This window comes from Diplotaxodon limnothrissa, linkage group LG13, assembly GCF_057381915.1.
Source record: "Diplotaxodon limnothrissa isolate DT_005_m linkage group LG13, D_limnothrissa_male_GT1.1, whole genome shotgun sequence".
Taxonomy (NCBI): Eukaryota; Metazoa; Chordata; class Actinopteri; order Cichliformes; family Cichlidae; genus Diplotaxodon; species Diplotaxodon limnothrissa.
The window spans coordinates 7,572,080-7,582,780 of NC_140608.1; positions in this window are offsets into that span (position 1 = coordinate 7,572,080).

The window sequence follows — 10,701 nt, forward strand, 5'->3', positions numbered from 1 at the left end:
GACAACCTTGCTGCTTTAAGGGATATCTGAACAATGTGTGCGGCCCATTTACCCAAATGATATATTCCTGGTAGGATAAAGAAGTTGTCTATTAGAGGGAGATACGGTATCAGACGATAGCCTCTTTGTTTCAGCTGAGTATGACACCACATATCTGGTGGATCTGTGATGCAAAAATGATTTTAAAGCACAAGTTATTTGGATTAGAATATTTTTAAATGTGTATCAAAGATAAAGGAAACAGTGTAGGCACAATAAACACAAATAGAGACATTAAAATATAATGAATAAATTTTTGGCACTAAAATACTGTGGTTACTTGTTAAGGAGGCTATACACTTCAACAAAAGTGTGGGATTATTGCAGAGCTCTTCCTGCTTCTTTTTTACATCATAATTATGCTTTGTGCAACATTTTCTGTGACTTTGAAAAAAGATCATTCATTCTTTGCAAAACTAGTTTTGTGACTCCATGAGTGTGAGTTGTACTTTACCCCCATTATTCTGTAGGAGTCCGGCTTTTCACCACAACTTCCGTTTTTAGTTAATCATTTGACAAATGCCAACCTGACTAAAAGAAAGTACGGTCATTAGCAAAATCATGAAGATTCAGGATGGTACAAATTAAAAATGAAGTTCAAAAATTCCACAGAGATCACTGTTTTCGTTTATCCTCCACATTTTCTCGAACTCCTCTCTCAGCGTTTGGTATTTCTTGAGCGTCTCATGTTCTTCTTGATGTTGCTGCCCCTTGCTATACCTACAAGTTTTTCCATCTGTATCTGGAGGTCCCACAGGATCTTAGCTTGGTCATTCTCAACCACCCTTGAGGCAATGTATCCCATTTTGACCTCCGGACTTCCAGGTCATACTCAGGACAGATGTTCCAGTATATTATGCCGGTCACTCAGGGTCTTGCCTGTTCTGATAGACCCCAGCCTCTATCAATCCTGTGCTCAGAGCTTTTTCCTGTGCTGCCATGTTTAGTACCTCTGTGCTGTCTTTCAGTCCAGCTTTGTCCAGCCATTGTAGGATTTTTCAATATCAGCTATTTACTTTGCGTTGTTTGGTATCATTCTTTTCAGCACAACCTCACGTGTCTGAATTTACAGTTATGTTTTCATTTTGATATACTGTATTACCACAATTGATCTAAAATCAGACAAAAAACATAAAATCAGAGTAGAAAAAGTTATATTTTTTTACTGTAACAACCACAAACATGTTTAATGAATCATATTTCATAACTTTAAATGCAAATATAAATTGTCAAAATTAAAATCCTATGCACAAGTTTTGCAAACAACAAAGTTATTTGGAGCCATTTACCTTTTACCTTGATTTTTTAAATAACCATTTCAAACTATTTACAGAACAATCAGCTGTTCTGATTCAATAAGATGCCACACAAATTATTTGTGCCACTCCAAAAAAATAATTTCTGTCCACTATATGCCTGCCTGATACCTGCAGGTCTGACAGCAGCAGGTGTACCACTCCTTTTTCTACCTGGAGACAGCAGTCGCCTCATTGTTCTGACACGCAACACTACACAAACACGCTAAACGTCACAAATCTCTCACATCTCAAAACTCGCGCTCTCTCTTTTTCTGCTCTCTCTCTCTCGTTGTCACTTTCCCTGTTTGTTTGTTTTTTTTTGGGGGGGGGGGGGGGGGGGGGGGGGGGGTGCTTGCTAGCTCTGTCCTTAGACAGTAAACGTCACAAAACTATTGAGGAAAAAACACTGCGTTTACTGTTTATCATGACTCTGGTTTTACGTGGCCTATCAACACAATTTAAAAACTGGTATATATCACCTTGTTGCTTTGTCATCATTTTCTTGTTAGTAACTGTAACGGCGTTGTAACGATAGGAATACTAATTAGTTAGATTATTCATTACTGAAAAAAGTAACGCCGTTACTTGTAACGCCGTTATTCCCATCACTGGTGGCTTCTATCTTCTCCTTTGGCCAGCTTATTATCCCAGCAGAGTATCTGATGACTGATTGTATTGATTGCCTGATCTTGTTTTTCTAATTCTCCTGAATTTTTAGGTTCCTATTTACTTTTGGGATTCACAGGTATTTGTAACTATGTATATATATATATATATATATATATATATATATGTATATATATATATATATATATATATATATATATATATATATATATATATATATATATGTAGAGAGAGACAGACACACACACGCATATATATATATATATATTCATTGCACAATTTAAACTCTTAACAAAATTGCACAGTTCCGGCAGCATTTGATGCAATTCTAGCTTTTGAAAGAAAAGTATTTATTAATCTCTTATTTTTGAAACATCTGCTCAAGGTCAGCAGTTCAAGCAAAACATGTCCAGGGTGGGATGGCTCAGAAGGCTTTTTCGAGGCAGCTGAAACAGCAAAGAGCTTCCAAGGAGGGGAGAAGGCATCCGATGATTTTCTTGAGTACATTACTCTCTGCCACAGTGCAGAGGGCAAGCCACAGATAGATGCATGTCAATATGCTCTCTACTGAGCAGTCATTGAAGAACACAAGCTTTTGGGTTGGGTTGTCAAACGTAAGGCACGGGGTCCGCAATTGCCCCTGCAAAGGTTCTAATCTGACCCATTGCACTACTTTGAAGATGTAAAGAAGGCCATTACACTTCTTTTTCTTATAACTCTGGAGTTAATAAATATGTAGTTCAACTTCTGTACACTTACAGAAGGGGGAGTTTCACTGGACTGGCCCACTTAAGATTAAAGTGGGATATATTTGGTAAAATGAGTTTTTTTTTTTACTAGTACAGTGGTTTTTGCACTCCAGTTCAGGTCCTCCTCTATGTGTGTCCTTAGTAACTGGATATCTGAAATTCTCTCCACACATTTCTTACAGATGAAAATTGGCTTTACATGTATTTTCTTATTCCTGTTGTCAAATATTCCACTCTGTGGCCTTGATGGTGTTAAGGATCAGGTTGTTATCTCTACACCATGCAATCAGTTGCTCCACCTCATCCTGATAAACAAACTCATCATCCCCTGAGATGAGCCCCACAATGGCGGTGTCAATAGCAAATTAGATGATGCTTTTGCTGGAGTGGAGAGCCAGTGCTGAGGTTGAAGGTTGAGGAGGTATAGGGTCCTGCTGTCTGAATCAAGGAGTGTTCAAACAAAGATTCTTTAATCCAGAGGCATATGGAGTGGCCATCAAAGCCACCAGCAAGGCTGAGAAAAAGTATATGGATTCCTTCAGTTAGACCCTTCCATACTATCTCAACATGCCTACAGTTATCTTTCACCCTGTGGTCATAGTGTTTGTGGGATTTGTCAAGCTGAGCCCAGACAGCCTTCTGGGCTTTTCTGGAGTTAATTTGTTTGACTGTTGTTTGTGTACCACATGTATGAGAGATACGGAGAGATACAGAAAGGGAGAGGAAGAAAGATGGACATATAGAGCCTGCAGTCACACTTTCTCTACCCAAAGAAATGATAAGACCTGAATAACTACAGCATGTGTCTGGTTTCTTCTTTGTCTGAGTCCACTGGGAAAAATAATGGTTTCACTCAACCATACACAAAATTAAAGAAAAAATGATTCCAGTCTATAGCAAAGAAATCAAAACATACACTGAATATAAGAACTTAATATATTTTTTTAATTCCTAAGAGCCACTCAAGAGTAGATGAAACACTTCATTTACTGTTCATCTGCCTTACTCCCCTTCAACAGTTTAGCATAAGGATATTAGTATGTTTTAAATTCTGACTTTTAACATGGCATAAAAAAACATCTTGAAAACTAAATTAGATGGCCATTAAAGATGAAAGCAGCCTCTCACCAAGTCCGTCACATCCGAAGGCTCCTGTTCACTTATGCATTCAGCGCTCACTTAAAGCTCTTTTCCTCACTGATGGATCTGAAGCCTGAATATGCTCATGCTTCATAACATGTGAGTGTTCCCTTGCATTTTTAAACTTGTCATCAATTCCCTCTGTTACTTTTCTATTTCTAGTCTCTTCCACATTGAAAACCTGGATTTTTACTTTAAAAAACTTAGCAAGAACATTACTGTTCATTGTATGCTCCAGCCACCCGTCAACCCTGATGAGTGGAAGAGGATGGATGGATAAATGGATTACTGTTCACTGTAACGGTTGAAATGTGTGTACATGGTTTATAATCCTTGGATCCAGTCTGTTCTATCTCAACAACCCATGTTCTGTCGATGCATTTGCCCACCTTCAATCATGTCCAGCAACTGTGCAACAACTGCCCGATCGCAGTTTTTGTGGGAGACTGGAAGAAAGCAGCAGATCGCTCTGCAGCCCTTGAGGGCTGTCGATTACTTTGCATTTAGCTAAAGGACCAACATGAGGTGGTGAGTTACTGCTGTATTCCTGTCAGCTCAAAGCAGTCTGGCCATTCTCCTTTGACCTCTGGCAACAAAAAAGTATTTTCACCAAAAGAACTGCAGTTCACTGGATATTCATTCATTTATTTATTTATTTTTAGCTCATTTTCTCAGCTTAGAGATAGCCGTGCATGAAAATCCCAGTAGATCATTAGTTTCTGAAACACTCAAACCAATCCATCTGACATCAAAGCCATTTGAACTTCTTTCTCTGCAATTCTGATGCTTTGAACTTCAGCAGGTCATCTTGACCACGTGTGCATTCCTTAATGCACTGAGTTGCTGCCATGTGAATGGTTTATTAGACATTTGCATAAATGAGCAAGTGGAGTGCCGAGGAAAGTGGCTGTTGAGTGTATGTAAAGTTTGATGTTCTTGTGGCAGTTATAAGACACTTGAAATGAGTTGAAAGTGTAATATAATGATTGCTGTAGCATAAGGAGAAAATGTGTAAAATGCTGAATCTATATTATATACATCTTGTAGTATATGTTATAAAATGTAACATTTTTTTGAGTAACACCCCTATCGCTGTTAGGGTTAACCCACAGGATCTGTGACTATTTTCTCCTCCTGAGATAAGATTATGTATCACTCTGAGAGTCTTTCACTGCATCACTGAAGACTCTAATTAGATTATATGGTATGCAATGCATACAAAGTTTACTGTTGCAAATTGTTACCGCACTTGAAAATAAAATCTTCATGCTAACCTCTTCCAATTATCCACAGGGTCTTCTCTTGCATTCATATGCAACAAACATTTGGCAAATTACATGCAAATTGCGACTCTAGTGTACGGTGTCTGCTTGATAAACAGAGAATAAAACGCATTTGCAAAAACAGTCACAGTAGCAGTGACCCTATGCCTCAGATCAGTTAATGTAGGTTGTTCCTACATTATTTACTATCCCAAAGCCGCCACAAATCAATAAGCAATGTGTTGAAAATCTCAGGTACAATTTGTTCCATTCATATCACTTACACTTTCAGTTTAGCAAGCTCGCTTTCAAAGTGAAATGGAAAAAAAAAGTCTTTTCAAAGATTGTTTTTACACTACATCTTCTCTCTTCAACACCCAAAAACAGTTTTTGAGCAAAAGCAGCAATGGTTTCAGAGGGCTGAATTCAAACTCAGACCTATTTCTGTTACCTGGTAGGGATCTTACCTTAGAGAGTCAATGTGACACCTCTGAAAATGCCCTTTTAACACGATTTCTTTGCCTCCTATCGAGACTTTCTACACTGCATTCCTGACTGTCAGGCACCTGTAGCTAAATCAGCCTATTGGTGCAGTTTTACTGAAATTTTACATTTCTTGTGTGAAATTAAATGGATGCGACATAGTATTGTTTTAGAACTTAATGAGAAATCAAAGTGCTCTTGACACAGCTCAGCTTTGAACACATCCATTTCTTGTGTTTTAAAAAGAAGGGCCTAAGGCAGCTATTATCATACTAAGTAAGATTCAAGGGTTTGCACAGCCGCACCACTGCTGTGCAAACCCTTAAAAGCAAAGAGAGGGTATGAAAGGATCAGCATAAAAAAGCACAGGCAAATCTTTATTCTGCCACTTTATCATACAGAATAATCTGTCTTATTTTGTATGATACAGTAAAGTTACAGTTAGTTTTTTTAAAATTCAAAAAATCAGGTGGAGGTAAAATTAGAGTTTTGTGCTTAAAAAAATTATAATTTTCAGCTCTGGGTTCTTTTTTCAAATCATAACAGAATACCATTCAACTAGTCTGTCACCAGTGATTTTATTCTCTCCAAAAAATACCCTTTTAGCTTATTGTAATCACAAGAGCTCAAGGTGTGAAATATAAATCATCCGCTCAGAGAAATGTCTGGTTTGAGATATGCACAAAAATCTCTTCATCGGAGGAAACACGAGCAGCACTTTGTTATGTGGGAAAAAATGTTCATTCTGACATCCAAAAATGAGAGAAGAACAGGATGATTAACTGACATAATTAGCAGAGAACCTCGGAGTGTGTGAAGTTACAAAAGAGAAAGAGCTTCTCATGCTGACACACACCACCAGGAAACGTGTGATATAGAAGATTATCATCACGTTTAAATCTCGCAGTTTCTTCAGCATGCAAAGTTAACTTCAAGTACACAAACAACTAGCAGGCACACAGTCACAGTCTAGCCCAGATAAGAAAATTGGTTTTACTTTGAAAGAAAATGAATGAATGTTTTCAACTCAACTTGTTTCTAAAGAAAAAGGAACAGAAGGACGGCGTCGTTTGAATTTCAAACAAGTTTCTGTGGAAATGTACCGCAGTTGTTTTCAAGTTGCCGCTCGATTGTACCGATTTTTTGGGAAATAAACCCTCGCCTGTGCACGGCGATTCTTCTTCATTTAATTGGACACATTTCTTAAAAGGTTCGTGCTCTCAGTCTGCACAGCCATTAAGAGAGACTGCTGGTTGTGCTCAGCCAGCCTGAAATTAAGAGCTGCTTTCAGCTCACATAACCTTTTAACAACCAGGTATGTGAACCATTGATAACATATTCAGATCCACATAAAGGGCTGCAGAATGCAAAACATCCTGACTAGAAACTGATTTTTGTTCTTGAATCAGCTGGACTTTGGAATTTATTCATTTTATGGAGTTTATGTTTATGCAGAGTACTTTAATTATTACAGACCTTATGGCTCACAACAACAGTACTATGTCTCTGAATTAGTCTGACCATGGCTCTTCAAGATTGAATAGTGCAGCAGAACTCACACCTCAAAAGGGACATGTAGGGACGACAGTAGCGTATAAATCATTGTAGCTTCATGAAATATTCAGAACTATGTTTCTTCTAGACACAGAGGCAGGCTTAGCCAATACCCAACAGCAAACCAGAAGCTTTCTTCACCTCACATGGCACAGGCATCCATTGTTTTATGTGACTTTCTTTCTTTCTGTCAAAATTAGCTACAGTTTTTCTTAAAACGGTGTATTTTCCCCAGTTTAAACACTTCATATGTTTTCTATATACTATTGTGAATAAAATATGGGTCTATCTGTCAAAATTGTTTAAAACCACATTAAATAATTGATCTTCTTTACTGCAAAGCTGTACTTGAAATTCATCTACACCGAGACTGCCAAGAGGCCCTCGAAAGTATTTGCCAGCAGTTTTCCATGTCAATGAGGCTTCCCATCTGCTCATGGCTGATTACCAAATTTGGAAGATAATAATCGAGATAAAGGTCTGAGTTTCCTTGATTACACTTTCCTGATGCAAGACGGAGACTAATTTTGTCACACTGCAAATTTGGATTGGGTCATTCAGCTTGTCCTCTCCTGCAGCACTTCTCCCTGAATTAATCACACTATATATTTCACACTGAAGTGGAAATTCACCTGGAATCTGGGAACCGGATTCATTAAAGAAAGCATTGTAGAACAAGAAATACTAATGCCTGTGAGTGCTGGTGTCTTATTTAAGAAGTATTTAATATCCAACCAGCACAGACTGTGCAGTGTGTACTAGATGTCATAGATCACAGAGATGTCACACAGATCATCTGTATAAGTACTGGTAGCAGGAGAAAAAATGTTTAAATTAATGCTGCACAGAAAAACAAAAAAACAAAAACAGGAACCAGGTGAGTGGAATTTGAAATGTGAGCAGGTATGCTGGGAATCCTTTGATCCTAAGTGAATGCTCAGACCTGAGCACTTGGAACAGTGTCATGGGAAAAGTTAGTAACTATTCAGACATACTGGGAATGGGCAAGTAGCTAGGCGAGGGACAGCGGTAGGCATCCATAATGGGAAGCCAAGGCAGGAGCATCAGAGAATATACTGGGTACACTACACTCTACACTGAGCCAGTGCAAACTAATGGCTGATAGGTGAGAAGACAATCTGGCAGAAACATCAACACGTCATACCTCCTGCTGAATGAAAACACACTCCTAATACAAGACTAGCACTACTAGAGGAAGGATATACCACACAAAGTTTAGATGAACAGAAAAATCAAGGTTTGCGTCAAATTCAGTGATCCATTAAGTTTACAAAATGTCTGTCATCATGGTTAAAGTAATATATACCTGACTAAACATCACAGTCGTAGGAAACAGAGTATGAGTCTGAACCGGGGTTAAAAACAGCCAAACAAAAACCAGCAGTCTCCTGTGACTTCTTTCCTAAATTGTAGCTCAATAAAGTCACCTCGCTGGCCTGTTTTCACCTTTCATAAATGTTACGGCCTCTTTAAGTCTGGTATGCGATCTTTCTTGTTATTTGCTCAAAGACTGACTGTCTCCACACTAATGCTGAACACCACACAAAAAAACAACACATACAAGCAATAAATTGCTTTTTTCCCCCTGGGTTCGCTGTTAAATCAGCTCTTGTTCAGGACGAGGAATGTCATCTCTGCTTGTTGAGGATATTTTCCAAATGTCTGCCTTTCAAAGATATATTTCCTTGGAAAAAGTCAACCAACCACAGGTCTTCTCAGACACTTAATAGAGATCTCTATTTATAAATGATCTGGATTCTTTCAGTTTGTTGGTGTTTGTGCTCTTTCTTCTTCCTCTCTTTGTTCTTGTCCTCTTTACTCACCTCTTCTATATACAGAGCACACCTCCCTTTGCACTGTGACTACCCATTCATCTATAAAGCAGTGAAGGTTAGCTGTGGGCCAGCTCTTCGATTTTTTCCCCCCATAAATTCAGCTGAGAAGGTAAGTGACATATCTTTGAAAGACCAGCCGAGAATGTGCATTACAAAGTGGAAGCGTGAGGGATATTTGGCAGAAAGAACAGGGCGAATATTTAGAATTTCTTGTCACCAGAAATTACTGGGAAAAAAATGTCGTCCTATAGGTGTTATGTAAGCAAATTCAGATGGGGTAGAAATGCCGCTGTAGGTGTGCTAACAAAATGAAAAGCATGAATCACATGGAGACGTAAACTTTATGTGACACTCTATGTATATAGTACATATATATATATATATATATATATATATATATATATATATATATATATATATATATATATATATATATATATATATATATATATATATATTATGCTACATTTAAACAAATATTAAACTGCAGATGGTCTGTTGCTTGTGTGACATTGCTTAGATGTAGTGTGTGTTACGTCCTGTAGTAAGAACCAGACATAATGAAAAAAAGAGCTGCTTTATTGCTCAAATGCTACACCTTATATAAACTATCTTGTGTGTTTATAGATTTAATAGCAATACTTTACATCCACTGCTGTGAACTAGATGGAACATAGGCATGCAATGAGACAGAAAACCCACAGAATACGATCTACACTGTTTTATAAATTGAGATTTTATATATTTTCTACCGTACTGTCCAAACGTCTTGAGCTGTCACTCATTTCTTTGTATTTTGCTTCATGTGGAGTTAGATGTTCATCTCAGTTTTTTAACCCTCTTCAGGCAGACATTGCAGATTTGCAACAGTTAAGACCTAACTGGCTGTGGCTACAATGTAGCTTACCATCACCAGTGTGTGAATGGGTGGATGACTGGATGTGTAAAGCGCTTTGGGGTCCTTAGGGACTAGTAAAGCGCTATACAAATACAGGCCATTTACCATTTACTATCTAACAACCTGATTACCCCACATACATGTTTTATGAGTTTTTTTTACTCAGAAGTACCACTGCAGGACTTGGTTGTGCATTAGCAACACAAAACTTAATTTGGGCCTGAGAGGGTTAAAGTGCTTTTGAGAAATGCTTTTGTTTCTTAGTTTTCTTTGGACATCAGCAGCTTTTTCACTGATGTTCATTCCTTTTTTCAGAAATTTTTTGTTTGTTTGTCAAGTCACATCATTCCTATGTAAAAGGGCACTTAACCAGTGTTGTGTCCGCACATAACAGACTACTTATAAAATACCACATTTTTATATTGTATCTTTAGGCACTTGTTACTAGAAGCCTGTTGCAAAAACACTTTAAAATAAATTGTTCCCGTTTCTTTGGTGAATCTATGAAAAAAGATAACACAGTTTTGACAGACAGCATTTTTGCAAGGTGATTCCCAAAGAGTTATTAGCTGAAAGGTTTGCAAATCTTAGCTTATGTGTCCTTCAACAGTTTAAGGGGAAAAAAAAAGAAGAAGAAGAAGACGAAGAAGAAGAAGAAGACTTAACAAAAACTGTCCAAAGGAAATGGTCTAAGTGGAAGGATGACAGTATGTGTAGTGCAGGTCAGGAGAGAGGTAGAACAATTACTATATACAGCCAACTGTAAAACATGACGGAGGCTCTGTCATGGTTTGG